Here is an 18,228-nt window from a genome sequence, read left to right on the forward strand (position 1 = left end):
AGCACACGGAAAGGGGATATTATTAAATAAAAAAAGTATACTAATGTAAATCGGTAGTATTTTATGGAAGACAATGCGTGACATAACAGATTACATCTTGGATAAATGCGACACTATGCGACATTTTTATAAATACAACCATTTGTCAAGTTTGAAGAAAAATGCATTGATATCGCATGTTGAACTCTTATCATAATTTTTTTATAACAATATTTAAATTAAAAATGTACAAGCTTCATATGACTTTTGTCTTCTGATGTAATCACAGAAATTCAGATATAATGAAAATTTGAAAAATCTTCTTAAGTTCTCTTTTTTCATTTCTTTTCCTTTCATTTTCTTCACAAATTTCACAGGATGGAGTACCAATAGAATATTCCATAGCCAAAGGAAAGTATTTTTTCAAAATACTCCATGTAGCACTTTTATTCTATTTCCAGTTCTACGAACTTCAAAATCATTATAATCTTGATGTGAATCTTTAAGTTCCATATTTTCTACAACAAGTCTAGGCCAATATTTTATCAAAGCAGCACCAACGATATAACAATTTACTGTACAATCTCTCGCCCGTCTCATTATTTTTGTAACTTCTTTTCGATTTTTGTCTAGTTCTGACTCAAATTTAAATATCTTACATCGTTTTTTTAACACAAATTTCGCATAATGAATTATTGTCGAGTCTTGGACCACCGTTATATTTTGTAAAAAGTAATTCAGCAGCTGTAGCTGGTATGCACTTTGTGCGTGCATTTTCTTCTGGATCTTCCATCATTTTTCATTTGTATATAATTTGCCTGTAAGAAATCATAAAAAGTTAATTTAGTTTAGTTAAGTTAATTTAATTATAAAAAGTTCTCATAAAATAATTATTAATATTTAAATATAATATACATATAAAATTGTAAAACATTACCTCATATCTTCATTATGAAACCAAACTTGAATTAAACTATTAATATATCAAGTAGCACCCAAATTTTTCAGGCCTACATATTGAATTGGATCTCTAAGTTCTGAAAGAGAACTGTCAAGAGAAGCCACTTTGATTGGCTGTGATTTTAAATATTTTTCTTCGCCTAAGCCAACCAAACATTTTGGATTATAACTGTAATTCCTCCTGAAATTATTTCGAAAAAGAATTAATCATAATCAATACATATACGTTTATTCTAGTTTATAGAAACATTGTTTATTTAAAATACATTTACTTACTTACAATGTTTTCATATATTTAAATTCACTCTATATTAAAATTCTAAGTGTTCTCTTTCAATACTTTCCGGTAAAATTGTTTCAACCCAAAACCATGCATCTTTATCAGCAACATCAGCACTTTTTAAATGTAAACGATTTAGAATTTTCTAACCTTTAGCAACAAAATAATATTCGCAATAACATCAACTTCACTGATAGTATTTCATATTAAACTTAAAGTTTAATTTGATTAAAAATCAAATAAAAATCTGATGTTTATTGAGGTTAGAATTTAACTGAGAGAGAACACATTTGATTTCTTTTGACAAAGTAAATTTTTGTATAACTTCAACAATTTCAAAGAAATAATAATAAACTAATAACAAATTAAATAAAAACGATTTCAAAGAAAATAATCACAGTACACTTATAAGTACACTCTCTTACGAGTTTCTCTTCTCTGATTGTTCAGGAGCGCTGCCGCACGGGCTTTTCATCAACTCTGCTCCGTCGGCAATCTTTTCTGTCTGTTGATAACTATTACCGACCCACGTCGGTAAATCATCAATCGTTAAAAAAGAAAATATGATTATCGATAAAAATTTAATTTAATTTTTTTGCCTGATTAACATATCATGGTATTATTTAATTGATTCAATTAAATTAAAATAATATTCATTTTGCAAAAAAATTGGTTAATAGTTTTATTGGTACCTATTAATTAATTGATATCATGATAGTAATTAGTGATTAATTAAGTAAATGTTATAACATTCAAGCATGTAAGTGGATTGAAAAAAATGATAAAAATTTGTTATTCGAATTGATCATTGGAGAATATTAGTATCGATTTTAATACACACAAGCGATAAAACGTGGATCCTTGAGCGAAAATTAAAGCGCAAATAAAACAGAAAATAAATTCGAAAACCAGTTCTAACTCTCTCATTTTGCCTTTTCTTTTCATTTCAAACTGCTAGCAATATATTATAAACATTGTACAATATACAATAATACCGTTAGTGTATTTTTTATTCATTCAAGTAAGTTTTCAAACCCTTCTGAATGATAAATTTATCACCCTCGAAATAATGATTTAATGTATTTGCTGAAAATAAGAAATGCTTGACTAATAATAATAATGATATGAAGTCGCGGAAACAGGGAGGAATGATTTATATACACAGATGCACTTGAATATACTGCTTAACTATTTCCTCTTGCAATTAATTATTCTACAGGTAACTGAGGTGAATTTCAAACAAATTGATTTTTTATCAAGCCGATCCAAAAGAATGTTATCATTTATATTAATGAAAAGTGGATAATTAAATGATGGAAATGAATGTAAAAAATATGACTGCATAATCGAAAGAACCGTTTAGTGATTTTGTTACACATACTGTTGGGTTTGAAAGAGGCAAAGGTTTCTCATTTGCACGGATAGAGAAGAAGTGAAGAAAGAAAAAGGATGAGTAGGTAAGAAGTAAAGCAAGAAAAATAAAGAAAGCCAAGTTCAGGCATGCGCGAACGTAAGAAAGAGACTAGTGATGAGAAAAGAGACGAGTTATTCGACAACGTAGTCTAACCAGTACAGAAACGGCAAGGACAGAAGAGGAAAATAAAAAAAGATAAGAAGGGAGACAGGAATGAGCTCAAGAGAAAAAGAGTTTTATTTGTGACGCGGAGGCGATCACAAGTAGCGGAGGGAATGAGAGGAAAAAAAACGAACGTCTCGCTTCGAGTTTAAGATGGAATTGCGCGAGGATATATCGTATGAATTGTACGCACTCATGTCACTCATACAGCTCAAATGTAAACCTGTGACAGCAGCTGTATGACAATGACTTTCCGGGATTCTTTCCCCTCTTTCATGTACACGTTTTTATGTATAAATTATGTCTTACCACTTTAGTCAACTTTGAAAATATTTTATTCAACTCCTGGACTACGTAAATTGTCTCATCATCAGCTGACAACACCACTCTGATAAACCATTTGATTGCTACAACTTTAGATAAAGAATTTTATCTGAAAATAAATCACATGAATTATCTACTCAAAGCTTCAAATAATTTCATCAGCATCCCTGAGAGTTCAAAGACTTTTTAAATATTTTTCAAAACATTCCTTACCTTCATTCATTCACGGTAATGACGTCCGACATCTAGGAGATTGTTGATGATCAAAGAGGGATGACAATAATTGCTGCTTCTTAGAACAAGTGTACTTTGAAGTTATTGGAACTTTATAGGTTACAATAGGATAAAATCACGTGATGAGCATAAAACATTAGGGAAACGGGAGATAATTGATAGTCGATATGATATCAAAGATAATGAGGCATATAATAAAAGATTTAATTTAAAATAAGCGGTAATGCTTGCGGAGAAGTGCAAGGTCGAGGCGAAAGCGAAATCGGCGGACACCCGTTAGGTAGGCCAGGTGGTACGTCGGTGTAAATATCCATTATAACGCTCGTCTGATCGTTTAGAATGTTTCGATGTAGTGGTGATGGTAGAATCGTAAGCGATCGGGGAAGGAGTGATGGTTGGTGGTGATTCAGTTTTTAGGTGGCGCTGTGGTCGGTGGTGCGCGCGACGGTCATTCTGCCATCGGCTCTCGGCGTGTACGGATGTTGTACGTCAGTTTAAACCGGTTTAAATAATTAATTAATCAACTATAACAATTATTTTGAGTCTATTAGTGTGTAATTGAATAAGTGTTGTGTTTAGTGATATAAATATAGCTGAATAATCAACTAAATAGCAGCCAAATAATCACTTATAAATGGTAGACAGTAAAATAACGTCAAGCTGCGCTGAGGTTACTCCATTCGGATGAAAAAGCATACCTGCGCGTCTCTCTCTCTCACTCGAAATGCAAGACATAGATAGCGTGGTGGAAGGAGTTTGGAATTAAGATTTTAAGAAAAAGGGCTAATGTGTCGATCAATCATACTGTCTTGAAAGTTATGTGTCCAAGAAAATGAAACAATGACGTGTCGTTTATCGGTTAGGTAAGCCGAAGCCCGCTGAGTTGTAAAGATAGAGAATAAGATCAACTTTCGTGAGATTTGTCATGTATGTGTGGGTGAATGTGAACGCAGAGTGCACAGTTTTGCGAGCGTAAACGTCCGACGTTTACCGTTAACGACCTGAATCGTCCTGAATGCCTTTTATTCTTAAAGGACGTGCTATCTTTTCCTTCGAAAAGTCTTTTCATGTTTCAATGCTGCTTCAAAAAAAAAACAGCATCAACAATGCTTATATCATTTTTTGTTTATCATCATTCATTACTCTACGCTTCATTAACTACCAAATTATTTGATTGTTTCATTTTTTTTTCTGTGACAATTGTCTAGAGAATCGTTGAATTTATGTTGGGGTGAAGAAATGGAGGCTGATGAGTGGGAGGCCAACCCTATTATATTCAATTGATGACCCAAATGGCTCAGAGACTAGTGTGATGTAGTAATTAGAAAATTTTGGAAATGATTTTATAATAATCAATGACTTGATTAATCGAATGAGCTCAAGAGAGCTCTCGGGTGCGCTCGTACGTGACTGGTTCACGAAGCAACGGTTTCTTTGTCGGAGAAGCCATAGCTAGGCATGTTTTTTTTTTTCGCCGCTGGCAAGGATCGATCGAGATCTCTCTCTTGCTTTCAACCGTCTTAAACGTATAGTGGTCTTGCGAAATCTTTCCTACAACACACTGATTATATCTACTATGAGTAATCACACCAGGCGACAGATATGGGAATAAGAGACTGCGTTTTATTTACTCCTTTATGATAATAAAATCATTGATTTGATATTAATATCATTAATATGCACTCATTTGCTTCAGATTCAGATAATAATCTATCTATCACTAAGAACAATTTAATTTTTTTAATGGATTGTTTTGGTTGGGACTGATGATGAGGTCATTGAAAAGATGACTTTCGTGGATTTAAATCAACTTTGGAATTTGAAATAATTTTTTGTGGTAATTTTATTGAGTTACATCATTGATACCACATTTATTGTAACAGGAAATAAATTAGTTTTGAGAAATTTAAAGCATTATTGATCCAGGGAAAGTATCTATCATTTTATGTTAGGAGTCTCTTGATTCTCTGAAAGTCAATAATTTTTTATCAGTGATAAATTGTTACAAAGAAATTAAAGGTAATCTAAATTTTAGATCCAAAAGGAGGGTTTATTGTACTTGAAACCAATTTCAGCTGTCAGATTATTTGAAAATGATTTTTTCAAGACATCTAAAATTATTTCCCACCTTTATTCTTATTTATAAACCAATTATAAATTTTTCCAATAATCCCTTCTAAAAATAAATAATCAAAATGCAGCTTAAAATCAATTATTATCAATTAAATTATTCCATTCTAAGAATTTATTTATATCTCTATTTTTTTTAAAAAACAATTCTTATCCATGTCAACCATCAGTCCGACCAACAGCTCAATCTATTTCTATAAAAATTAAAAAATTACTGTGTCGAAAAAAAAATGTTGCAAATTCCAAAAAAAAAAAAAGTAGTAAATAAACAGTAAAATTTATCAGTGTTTAACACTTGAATTGTTTCATGGCGTAAAACACTCGGATAGCAGGGTTTACTTAAACGTCAATAGATATCGATTGTCCGTAGCTTCGTGAGTTGGTTCGAAAAATACGGAGAGTTGCGTTTTGAGCTTAGGAGAGGGAGGGAGGAAGGGTCTCGAAATGGCTCGTCGGAGTGTCGCAGTCGCCCTGGTTCTTTCTCTAGCTATCTCTGTCATTCTCAAAGAGGGTGAGGGGGGACGAAAAGGGTCTCCAATGTCGAGGAACGAGGCGGCATGCTCCCGAAATAATCGTCGTGCGTATCGATCGTAACCATCGTAACCATGCCGAGTATAAATTTCGCTCTCACGGCACGAGCAAAGGAGCGGCGCTGCTTGATGTGTTTATTCTTTCTATTTATTGTGTTATTATTAATAATATTAATATCCTAATAATTTTCTATTAATTAGTCAGCTTAGTGACTGAGAGATAGAATTCTAATGCCAGGTATTTTATTGAACAGGTGAAGGAAATAGTGGAGATTTTCTTTAGACTAAAACAGAGATTATTTATTGGAGTTAATATGAGTGAATTATTGACAAGTGTAAACTCATTATTTTATTCATTGTAGTGCTGTGAATATTTTTGAAAATATTATTAATTTAATTGAAAAGCTGATTAAAAGTGCTGTGAGAAAAAACAAAGGTCCTAGTGATTTAACAGCAACATTTATCATAACTTGAAGGTAAATATGAATAAAAATGAAAAATATTTGTTGTTGAAAATAAATATATGTAGTGTGATTGTGTCGATTATGATGTTGAGATGATGGAAAAATAATTCTCGAAAGCATCGCCGGCTCTCCGATATTATGAAGGAAATTCCATCAGAATTTCAAATGGCCGCGAGAAAGCGATGAATGGAGTTTATAAAAGTATATGTTTATATTCGTATATAACTAGTGCTTATATATAAATATTTTTATGAGAATTTATTCTTTTCATTGATTCGCAACCTGTGGCTTGAATCAACCTAATCATAAAAATATTACTAACATAAATATAAATCTAATACCATCTGTTATTAAATCACTTGATGATTATATATTAACGATAAAAATGACTCTCGCTTATCACCTTATCGTTAAACTTATTATTATCACCGATATAACAGATGATTGTGTGTTTATTAAAGAGACACAGCTTAAATAAAGATATTATTTACTTTATTAAAGAGAAATTTTAAAATTTCTTCAACATCTCATTTTTTATTTAAAAATATTTATCTTTTTTAACAGAACAAATTTTTCCAATTAAATTATTGAACAATTATTATGTTATTTGAATTATTAAATATTAATAATTAATTATTGTTATTATTGTTGTTTGTTAATTGTTTATTGTATAAATTACTTGTAAACGTTTTTTTATTAACAAAACTAGTTGAATGGAAATTTTCGGAGAGAGTTAACAGATGTAATAAGCTCTCGAAACGATGGTAAACTCAATTTGAACACAACAGAAATAAATATGTTTGAAACTTTAGTTGTTTTAGTATTTAAATATATGCATTTTACAAGTTGCTACTTCCGTTTCTACTCCCTACTCATATTCGGGCCGGATTTGATATTCAAACAATATAATTCTCTTCGTGATTTGCTTGAAAAAACTAGTAAGTAATTATGAAAAAGGTGAATGAGAATAACTTATTATTCATGATTCATAACAAATCATGAATATTCAACTGCCCACTAATATTCTAGTACAAATTATTTCTGGACAAACGAATTAAATAAAAGTGCATTTCCGTCAGACGTCTTTTCATATTTTTTTTTTCTTTTTAAATCAAAATAATTTTTTTTTTTTTTTGGTTGAAATAAATTGATAGATAAATTATTGTATTTGCTAATCAGTAACAGCTTGTAATTCATTCTAATTCTATTCACTTTGTGACGATTGTGTAGCCGACGTTAAATTAAAATAGTCATTTACACTTGTAGTAATAAACGACATTGTCAATGGGTAATGTAATTTGTATTGATTCTTAGCGACTTGGAATGGTTGATTAATTACCCAAAATCCACGTGCTTATTGAATAATGACACGACATCGTAAAAAAAATATTGATTCATGGCAAGGTAATTAAATTTATCAATTTATTGAGTGATTCTATTGGAATAAAAATGATGAATATTTTTTTGAACAGATAATAGAGTATTTTATTGAATGATCACGGAGAATTATTTCATTAATAATAAAAAAAAAAATTAAACATTGTTGTAATAAATATTCACAAGGGTTATTGAAAGGTTGAAATGATTTATCAATGATTGGTAAAAATTTTAAACAGTATTTAAAGTGATGGAATATTTTTTAACAATTAAATTAATTTATTTGAAAGATTTAATCAAATATTTTATTTAAATTTGAGGCTTGAAAAATTAAATCAGTAGTTTAGATGAATACGACAAATTTCTTAGTGGAGAGAATAAAAATACCATATATTTTATTTATCAATATTTTGAATGCACATCGGTATAAAGATCGATAACATAATTTCATTTGTTATTAAAATCGAAAAGAAAACGAATAATAATTTGCATTTTATAAATATTAGAATATTGAAAAAAAAAATAATTACAATTTTTTATTTACGAAATCAGACCCATTATAGTAACTTCTCACTGAAAAAAAAAACAAAAAAATAGGTTTTTAAATAAAAACATTATTTCTATTCTAAAATAATGATGCTTTGGTTGATCTCAAGCAAGACATTACCGTTATCTCTTCCAACAATACTCTAAAAGTTGATTTTAATCACAAATTACCTGTCACGATAGCTCTACCTCCATGTAATCTAGATGCTAGTGCACAATTTCCAATTAGTAACGACCAGTGACATGTTTCTGGCGCAGATCAACAGTGGAATTCGCGGTTTCGGCAGTTGAGGTTGTAACTGCAGATATATTTGGAGAGAAAGAGAGCAAGGGCTTGAGGGGAATGCGGGTCGAAAAGAGAGTATAGATGGGCAAGAAGAGTGAAGCTTTACGTTTGGTATAGCAGTGAAAGAGGGGCAGGGGGAGGAGGTAGGTAGGTAGGTAGGAGGAGAAGGAGGAGGAAGAGGACGCGGTTCGCGCTCGGGGGTGCGGCAACCCTGGGATGGAACCGAGTGTTTTACCGTCACATTTGAGAGAGGACTTTAGCGTTGGGAGGTAAGCTCGCCGGATGGTCGAGTGGTAGGGAGAGTGAGAGGGATATATAACCGACACGTTTCTCTCTGGCTGTGGTGTATGCCACCCTGCTTGTCTCTCTTGCTTGTTCTCTCATTTCAACTCACTTCAGTCGCGTCTTTCTCACCCACCATCAGTCCTATTACTATCTCCATTGCTCTCAAGCCTCTTCTCTCTTTCTGCTCGTGGCCTCTTTCAGCTCGCTCGTTCAATACTCCGTGTGAGAGAACACAAGAGAGGAGAAAGAGGAGGCTGACGCTAACGTTGCTCAGGTCCAATGCGATGAGTCAACCGTTCGGGGAAAAGGGACATTTCTAGTACTTATTTTACATTTCTCGTTATCATTCGTCGAGTGTACCATAGAAGATCAACGACATCTTACCATTTTACTCATTGTTATTTTGATGCAATTATTAACATTCAATTAAATGAAAATCAATTCCTAGCTCAAGAAATTTCTCATGACTTTGGATTCAATTTTTATCTTTTTATTCTCAAGTTATGATGATTATAAAACGGTTATGTTTGGTCTAAAGCACCAGTGTATTCTAGTAAAAATTTTTTTCCTCATGGAAAATTCAAAATTAATTAAGAAACATAAAAAAATATATTTAAAAATCTTTAGTCGTTTATATTTCATCTCAATCCAGTCTATATCATAAACAGAATGCCCAAGTTACCTTTTTAATTAACCTTTTTGACTAAATTAAATTTATAAATCATCTTTAAATTTTTTTCTCTACGTTAACTTATCAAATTACTTCTTTCAAATACAAATAGAGTCTAAGAAAAATTTTCCTATCCTTCAGAAGTTTTAGAAAGTTTAAAACATAATAACAATAAATCCGTAGAAAATTTGGATGCTTTCAACTACAAGTAAATTTCCAATTGATTTTGATCTTCAACTCTGAAATGAAGCAAAACGCCTGCATTCTCTTCTTCGTATCCGAGCGAAGAGGAACAGAGTCGTTAAAGAGCCGAAATACCTGAGGAACGAGTTGAAAAAAAGTAAGAGACGAATCAACAGAGATGAAGAAACCAAGTGCATCTTCTTCTTTATTCAATCTCTTCCATTGCCAACGTAAGAAAAAGAGACAGAGATTACAACGGCGCCGAAATTTTATCCGAAACTACACGCGAAAGCTTTTTCATCGTTTCTTAACTCTCTCATTTATTTCCTTTTTTCTGTCTCTCTTTTTGATCGTTTATTTTTCTCCACTCTCCTTTGTTGCATCGTAGAGTTTGGTTTTATGAGTGAAACTCCCTCCTTTGAGGATCTCCATACCAACAGCTTTAATTATTCCATCTACCATGGTGTGTTGTTGACAATAATGTACATTTTTTTATCATTTATTTTTCTTCCCTTCACTTTATGTTGTTGTTAATTAATTGAGTCATACTCTTACGAAGAAGAATGATGCGAAAAACATGATACTTTTAACAATAGTGTATAATGAAATGATGCATTTTATTGGGGAATAATGGAACTAGAAAAATCCGGAAAAATGTTGTAATCGGATTTTAAAGGTTGTTGAAGCAGTTAGAAAAACGTATATTCGGTAATACTTTCATTTCGTTTGTTCGGGAATGCGCATAATTCAAATTAATCGTTTATGCGCATATAAATCGATTGATTGGTAAACTGTAATATCGAAAAATCCACATGGTATTCCATTTGTAGGTTAGAATGATGAACAATAATGTTTGAGATTAATAAAAATTTTAAAAAGTGAGGTAACCAAAATTTTTCATAGATTTCAAGAAACAAATTAATTCCTATGAATTATATTCAAATTTGAGTCCTTGAGAAGATATAAAATAAAATGTGCGGCTTCAGGCAGACAAAGTAATGTTGAATTAAAAATGCCTTGTTAACATAATATAAAAATTTTTCATGAACCTTATTTTTAATTTCACCAAGACCGGACTATTTTTCTATATTCTTGCTCTATTTTAATTTATATATCAATAAATAATAATAATATCCATAAATCAAATTGGTTTGTGTTTTGATGATTAAATTAAATTCCGTGATGTATTGATGGTTAAATAGGGTTCAAAAAATTGATTAAATGATGGGTCTGATGAAGAAAACAGTGGAGAATCATTGAAAACTAGAGCGAAAATTCTAGAAAAAAAAATTAGTAGAAATAGTTGCATAAAAAATAAATCATTACCATAACACATCCATTTAATAAACTTTACGTAATTAAATAAGAACAATCTCTGGTGACGTATTCATTGGAATTATTACATCATTTAATTAGATCATCGACGATTATACCATTTTTCATTTTACTCCAATTATCACTCATCATTCAAATAAAAAAAATAAATATCAATCAAAAACAAAGTAGGTCTTGAAGCATAAATTTTAAAAATTTGTTCAAAGAAACTCATAACAATGTAAGTTTATATATATATATAAATATATATATAATTGTTGTTATTGAATTTCAAATGTGAGTGTATTAACACCACGCACTCGACTTTCCTAAGCCTAGAAAGTTGTACTGACTTGAGAAGTGCTACGAATCCCAACGAGAGATTATTTTAAGACACACCATCTAGTGTATTTAGTGTCAGTTTTAACACAATAATAAATCGTTTAGGAAAAACAATTATTAGAAATGAAATGAATTCATCAGATTAATATTCCATTTATCTAATGGATATACGAACAATTTAAATGATTTAGTGGGATTCAAGTTATGTGATATTGATGGTGAATTAACTCGTCATCAGTGAAAGTATCAGAAATCAGAGAATTATTCCAAAGCAAATACCTACTGCCGACAGCTATTGAATCAATTAATACTTTTTTATTACATTCGTATTGACATTAAATCATGAATATTTTACGTCTATTTGTGATAGATCGAAACGTATTATTATTTGTCACGGACTCAAATAAAGGATGATAAATATTTATTCACACAGAAATATTTTTTCGTTATTTTTATTTTTGCTTTTTCGAGACTAAATCACGATAAAAATCGTTTCGGTAACTGTGTTTTGTGTTTTCAAATATCAAAAAGGGATTAGAGTTATGGTAAATTTCAGTGGGATTTAAATAAAATTAATTGTTGTAACAAAATAAAGTTTTTTTGTTTCTCTTTGAAATCATTGATGGTTATTTGGTACTGTAATTACCTGAAAAAATATGGGATTTCGATGATCCAAAGCTTTTTTCAAAGCTAAGAATTTCTAGTTCAATAACCTTAAACTAAAGAATTTTTTTTTTCCTTGACAATAGCAAAAAAAATGTGTTGCTCTAAAAACTGAATTTATTTAATTTTTTCGAAAGAGCAGTATTTACAAATAAATTAATTACAACATAAAAAATTTTTTTTTAGTTAAAACTAATGATAGCATTAAAAAGCTGACATTCTGAGCTTCAAAAAAGTATCTAAAAATTTTGTTGTGGAATGATTTTTTCATGAGGTATGAATTTTTAAATATACCGTGGATTTTTAATTCTCCACACAGTTTAATAATTTAATAATTTGATAGAAAAAATAAATAACCGAAATAAAATATAGTATAAAAAAAATTTGTCATTCGTAAACAAACATCAAAGTACTATTTCGAATTTCAAAAAAAAAAGTTTTAATCCATGAATACAATGACAGAAGATTCCATGGCATTATAAAAGGGCGACATGATTCATGATTGCAAACGATGATTCAACGACAGTGACATGACTACATTTCCCCTTCCCATGACTTGGTACGTTTGTCTACCATTCAAGGAATTTTCTCTCACCATCAAACACACAACTCTAATTCTTCTAATGTATTCCACCCAATCACAGCCTATTTATTACCTCGCCTATTGTCTTCAAAAATTTATGAATCCACTTGATAAACAGAATCATAAAAATTGTAAAACATGATAAATTATTTATCCAGAGAACATTTGATTTACTCAAATAAAATAATAATATAACGTAAATAAAAAAATAAATATAATCTCTTCCAGTGCACAAGTAAAGGTAGACTTGGAATAGCGTTTCGTTTATCGAGCGTTTCTTCCTCTCTCATTTCACACTGTATTACTATACCTACTGTTTCTTCATGTGTTGGCTCATGGCCTGAAATAAATCGTCACTATGTGCTCCAACATCTTAAGGTGAAAATTAATTTTTTTTACTTGGCTTTTAAAAAATAATTTACCACGACATCCTGCTGATTCCTATCAAATATCCACCAACAATAAATAATAAACAAACAATAAAATAATTATTAAAAGTTTAAAAAAATTAATAAAATGGTCATTTTTGGATAAATGGATAAATAATAATGTTAGACAGATAAGGAACACAGGTAGCAACATTGTTTAATTATTATATGACTTGAATCGAACAATATCTGATGATAATTATCAGGAATATGAGTATGAACGAGGTCAAGTCTGACCTGTTGACCTCTCGCGTGAGTAATTTCTATCCTCCTTATAATCTCCATTTTTATTCCGCGAAAAATTTCCCCGAGCAAGACCTGACACTTATCAATACCTGTTTGATGTCAGCAAAAAAGAATCAATCTTTTAACTAAAATAAATTCGGTGATAATCAAAGTTCTTTAAGGATGATTGGCTCATAAAATACAGCATAAAGTGACCGAGTAGTGTCCAATTATAGTGTAATTGTTGAAAACAATAAAACTCGAAATAATTATCAATTTTAAAAACAAACAGTCTTGAATACTCAGCAACGAAGATATTTTCCAAGCATTCGTGGTGGGTCATTCGGTTATTTATGGACTCGGTACGGGGTTTAAGCGACGGGGTTGGTCCAAGAGAGAACAGAAGAGTGAGTAAGAGAATGCGAGAGAGATGGAAAAAGTAAAGAGAGGGCCGACGAACGACCGCAGAGGCAAGCGAACGTCATAGAGAGTAAAAGATAGATAGCGTGAGTTGCGCGTGAGCGAGACCGACAGAGTGAGACAGTTGGACTGATAGAGAGGACGAGAGCGTCAGTTGAGAGGGTTGGCCAAGCTTGTACCCGCGTGTGTAGTGAAGTCTATAAAGGAGTGCTTTATTGATCTCAGTTTGAACGCGCACTAGGATACCAATATAGCTGGGGCTTCTATAACCGTTAGGTTAGTCAGTGAATGCAGAGAGACCTATCAGACGTTATTCCATTTAGTTTGCATTCATCTACTGCCTATGAGCTTTTATTTCTAAAGATGTTTAGAGTTCAACCCATCTCAACTTTGCTAATCATTCCAACATACATCATTATCCAGTCTTGATGGTTCAACCAACTTGCAGATGACTTTCTTCTCAGTTGGACCCTTGGGATTGTTTCAATATCAGATCAGGCCCATCTGTTAATCTTGGTAGTCCTTACTAGGGTTATTATCGTCAAGGAACATTGTTGTTATGTAAAACAGATTTCCCCCGAGATAGGGTCCTTTCGAAATTTGGGATTTCCTTCAAGTTAGGGTTGGTTTGGCATGAGTTTCACATTTGGAATCGATAACATGTTTTGGTAATTCAAATGAAATGTTGGGGGGAATAAACAGTGGAGAAGAATAATCATATTTTCGTAGATAAATCAAGAACGGTTTCATGAAATTGGCTGATTAATAAATGAGATTCTCCAACCATTATGGAGTGAAAATGAAAGCATAGTTTTTGAATCCAAATCATTTTCAACACTCGATTAAATCAACTTCTCATTACACACACGTTGATTTATTGATGATTTTCTAAAGATAAGTAGGATATTAAGATGTTTTAAATATGATTGTAGATGAGGTCAGGAGGCATTGTTTTCAGGTTTTGCTTGAAATTCTGCAAGGAAAAAGACAGCAGCCTTAGTTACAGCGACGTTGCCACACGTGATATAAAACGCGCCAATGAAAAAGTTGCGTTCTATCCTGTATACACACTCGTCTGCACGCACGAAGGCTGCGAAAACGAGGCTGTGCCAGTGTATATACGATCGGACAAAAGATAATCGCAGCAGAGCTGTCGTGTCGTTCGTCGTCGTTCTTTTTCCCCCTACCCTTTTACAGCAAAATAGAAAAGAGGGGAGTAAAATCGTAAGGGTCGGTAGAAAAGAGATGGAGAAAAAAAGGGAGAATTTTCCACCCACCAAAGAGATGGCTTGAGAGTTGGCTACGAGCACGCGCTTACTCGTTCACACACATATATATACACTGTTCAACTGCACTTTGTCCCTCTTTTTTTTTGTTTTATTTTCTCTTTTAAAAATCCTTGCACAATGGCAGAAACACATCAAAAACCATCATTTGTTTTCTTTATTGATTTTACATTAATTCATTGGACAAATTGGACAAACATTAGGGCTGATTTAAAATAAAACTGGACGTCGTCATTTTGTATTATATTAAAAGTAATACCAATATTGACCCAAGTATAAAACAGACGATTTCATCATTTTTACTGACATCTGTTACTCATGGAATACAATCTTATTTTTTCGTTCATTATTATTTATTACTTTCTTTCTTTACCAAAACCTCTTTTATGAATACTCCTGTCTCCAGTTTTTTTTGGAACAATTTGTTGTATAATTATTTTTTTTTTTTTTTTTCGAGTTGTTAATTAATTGAATAACACTTGGGTATTGGAAGACCTTCAGCTTTGAAAACAATTGATTATTATCATGGATGTGATTATTTATTTAATAGCTGGAGGGTTATTTATTCCATATCAGAGCCTCATGTCTTTCCAGTATTAAGTGCGTAAATAAAGTCAAGAACAATATGACGGTTATAGAAACGGTCACGCTATGATTACTGCAGATCGAGCGTGTGAGAATGTTAGTGGCATTAAGTATAATGAAAAGAATTACGTCTACGAAGCAATAATGGCCATATTTTTTTGTAATTTTTTTTATCTTCAACAACTTAAAATGCTAATTTTATTCTCATTACGCGCGACAAATATACTCCTTTTGTCAAAAAAAATATTTCAAAGTAATTGACACCATTAGTCGTGAAAAAAATATTGCAGTTTTGGAATTAAAGTTTTAAAGTGTTTAATAATTAAACACCCAAGTGTTTATTATGTTAAATACCATTAACAAACTATTAATAACCAAACAAATTGATAAACTGCAAAAAGCGTTTAAAATTTGTCTACAAAAATGCTATAGTTGGTTTATGGCGTTTAACATTGTAAACACTTTGAGCATTGAGTTTTGAAACACTGTGATTTGCAGTGGATTCAATTCATTTATTTGCTAAAATATAAATCTAAAATTATTATCATCATTTGTCAAATATCAATCTATTAAATTTTCTTCATAAAACATGTAATTAAAAAGACTTTTTTCTGTTTACTTTTCAGCTCAGTAATATTTACAAAAACAGTGTAAAAATGAAGAGACATCAGTGTATCAATCTCCGACATGATTAATTCAACGAAACTATGTAAGTATATTATATATATTTATTGTGTTAATGTATAGAAATAATGTTGATTTTGTATATTTTATTTCATTACTTTCTTTATCTCTTCATGCATCGAGGTAATTAAGTAAAGCACAAGTATCATTTCAACGGTATATACGTTCTCTTTGTCTCCTTTTAAAATTCACGCCTCGTGCGTGCACAGCGTCCTCGACAACGCGACCGGAATGCATCTGTGCTACACGTTAGTCGATTCTTGAGTCGAGTGAACGAGTGAGAAGAAATATAAGAAAGGACAAAAAAAACATATCAACTCCAAATAAGAAGATAAATAAAAATCAAGAAGCAGAAGTAAGAGAGTAAAAAATATAATACTTTAGTTCCAATAAATCGATGTTAATATGGCAAGATAATCCATCCTTTTTGACAAAATCGATAAATTATTACCGATTATCAACAAATTGTTAAATAAATCGTGCCTTCGACCCACAGAGATATTTTTTTTTCCAAGTTATGTCGTGTTGAGTGAATTTCTAAAGTCTCAAAGTTTCTCTGATCTTTAAAAGGCTGTAACTTGGTGAAAAATCGGTCAATTTGGGCCCGTCAAGGCCCATTTGAAAACTCTTTTATTCTATTTCGTGACCCCGTTCCGAGAAAAATTCCATCATTTTTAGTTTCTGTGTAAAAAAATGAGAAGAAGGAAAGCGTCTTGTTGGGTAAAGAAAAATATTGTGTCAAACTTTCAAACCTTATAAGCTTAATAAAAAATTATCTAAAGCTCATTTATAAGTTCGAAATATGTTAAGCAAATCTTTTATTATGGGTATTAGTAGAAAAAAAAATTTTTTTCAAATTGTAATGGCTGTCTTTTAGGATGATTTATTAGGAAAAAAGACTAATTGAGAATTCTTTCGATGCACTAGAATAGAAAACCTTTGATGATAAGAGATGAAAGATGCAGATAATTTGAATTGAAAAGGAATAAGAAAAAGAACGAGAAATCGATTCTTTTCGAGGCTAAAGCAATACAAGTTTCGTGACCGGCTCTACTCAAAGAATCCAGTCGGGCAATTTCCTGAGGCTCGTTCTCGCTCCTTTCATTTTGACGTTACGGACAGTGAAAATAAAAGAGGTGGAGATAAAGAAGAAAAATAAAATAAACTAAAAAATGATGGGAGAATCTATATTACAGTAGATGCTATTAAAACGATAGATTTATCATTAACAGGACAGTAGTATTTGCCGTATTATTTCATCAAATCACATTTCACTTTATCATCAAAATTACGCAGTTAAAGTCCATTTTTATTTCTTTTTATTTTATTTTATGGATTTAGTGGCACGTTATCAACGGTACAACTTCACTGCTGATATTTTTTTTTCTTTTAACAGCAGATGATTTAATTCTTTTAACAATCCTGCTCTCAAAAAATAAATCAGTTAATATTCATTGCTTTGGAGTAATAATAATAGCATTTATATATAATCAGTAAATATATACTGATATTTGCTGATTTATTTTTAGAAAGTGTTGTGAGACATTAAATAATGAAAAATGCGTTTTTAAAATTGAGCTCAGTTTTTGAAAATATTAATCATTCAATAACTCGAATATATTTCGAGTATCTTTTTTACTCGACTTGTTTTACAGTCTTTTTGTTATAAAAAGAAAAACAGCCAGACCGAATTTGTTCAAACTCTTCTCAGATCTTTTTCATTGTAGTATCTTTCAAATAAAATTAGTTTGGAGCCAATATCTCCAATGGTTTTTGAAATATCGAAGATGGAAAAAAAACTTGACATACCTAAGTACATTTTTACGTACGTACAAATATTTTTAAACTGAACTAAATACTTTCTTTTCACTGAA

The 18,228-nt window shown here is 31.2% G+C and overlaps 1 protein-coding gene and 1 long non-coding RNA gene across 15 annotated transcripts in view; one reads left to right on the forward strand and one right to left on the reverse strand.

Moving 5' to 3' along the window:
• Window positions 1-41: 41 nt before the first annotated feature.
• LOC118063737 (uncharacterized) lies at window positions 42-1,618 on the reverse strand. 2 transcript variants are annotated; one of them, XR_004689959.1, is made up of 3 exons: window positions 1,220-1,618; window positions 917-1,120; window positions 42-797 (listed from the first exon to the last, which is right to left on the reverse strand). It is a non-coding gene; the product is annotated as an uncharacterized lncRNA (long non-coding RNA). The 2 variants fall into 2 exon arrangements; XR_004689960.1 differs by having other exon boundaries at window positions 1,216-1,618.
• A 2,201-nt stretch (window positions 1,619-3,819) lies between these two features.
• Window positions 3,820-18,228, forward strand: part of tou (toutatis) — a 40,852-nt gene continuing 26,443 nt past the window's right edge. For 11 of the 13 annotated variants that reach the window (XM_035077862.1, XM_035077861.1, XM_035077858.1 and 8 more), the window contains exons 1-3: window positions 3,820-3,990; window positions 6,268-6,489; window positions 16,297-16,379. The gene's annotated coding sequence lies outside the window, so the exon portion shown is untranslated. The other 2 variants (XM_035077859.1, XM_035077860.1) reach the window with 2 other exon arrangements.

The sequence above is a fragment of the Chelonus insularis genome, unplaced genomic scaffold (assembly GCF_013357705.1).
Source record: "Chelonus insularis isolate UGA/USDA-ARS -01 unplaced genomic scaffold, ASM1335770v1 contig_146_pilon, whole genome shotgun sequence".
NCBI classification, from domain to species: Eukaryota; Metazoa; Arthropoda; class Insecta; order Hymenoptera; family Braconidae; genus Chelonus; species Chelonus insularis.